The sequence below is a fragment of the Oxyura jamaicensis genome, unplaced genomic scaffold, assembly GCF_011077185.1.
Source record: "Oxyura jamaicensis isolate SHBP4307 breed ruddy duck unplaced genomic scaffold, BPBGC_Ojam_1.0 oxyUn_random_OJ72652, whole genome shotgun sequence".
Classification (NCBI taxonomy): domain Eukaryota; kingdom Metazoa; phylum Chordata; class Aves; order Anseriformes; family Anatidae; genus Oxyura; species Oxyura jamaicensis.
The window spans coordinates 12,204-12,934 of record NW_023311166.1 but is presented as its reverse complement, the minus strand read 5'-3'; the positions used below and the strand labels follow the sequence as shown (position 1 = coordinate 12,934).

General features: G+C 55.3%; 1 long non-coding RNA gene across 1 annotated transcript in view; it reads left to right on the top strand.

Annotated features, from left to right (window-relative positions):
- Positions 1 to 50: 50 nt before the first annotated feature.
- LOC118159910 overlaps positions 51 to 731 on the top strand; it is a 1,042-nt gene continuing 361 nt past the window's right edge. Inside the window, exon 1 of the long non-coding RNA XR_004747283.1 lies at positions 51 to 184. This is a non-coding gene — a long non-coding RNA (uncharacterized LOC118159910). The remainder of the gene's footprint in view (positions 185 to 731) is intronic.

Here is a 731-nt window from a genome sequence, read left to right as displayed (position 1 = left end):
TCTGAACCCCCGAAATCCCCCTTTTCTACCCCAAAACCCTCCTTCCCCCTCCCCCAGCTACTATCCACTGTACCCGCCCTCGGAGGAGCTCAACGTGGACTACGAGAGCTTCGCGTGCTTTGCCTGGCTGCCTGCCACCCCCCATGTCCTCGTCGTGCCCTCAGAGCTGCGCTACTTCGTTAAGGTTGGCCCACGGCAGCCCCGGGATCGATCACTGGGTTGGATCGCCGATAAAAAGCGATCCTTAATGATTGAGAACGCAGCGGCTGCCTTAGGCGTGCTTTAACTAACGGCGCCTGAAATCGCTGCGGGGTTTGCAAGCCTCCAGTCGATCCCACAAGATCCCCAAATCGATTCCAAATCCCTGTGTGGTTTACAGCATCCCCAGTCGACCCTAAGTAACTGCAGGTTTTACAAGCCCCCAGTTGATCCCACCAGATCCCCATTTGACCCCATCTCTGTGGGGTTCATGAGCCTGCAGTCGGTCCCACAAGATCCCCAGTTGATCCCAAACTGCTGGGGGTTCTACAAGCCCCTAATCGATCCCACAAGTCCTCATTTGACACCACAAGATCGCCAATCGATCCTAAATCCCTGTAGTGTTTGTGAGCCCCTAGCTGATTCCGCAAGATCCCCGATCAATCCCAAACCACACTGCAGGTGTTACAAGCCCCCACTCAATCCCTCAAGATCCCCAATCCCCGCAAGTTTTACAAGCTCCAACTTCATCC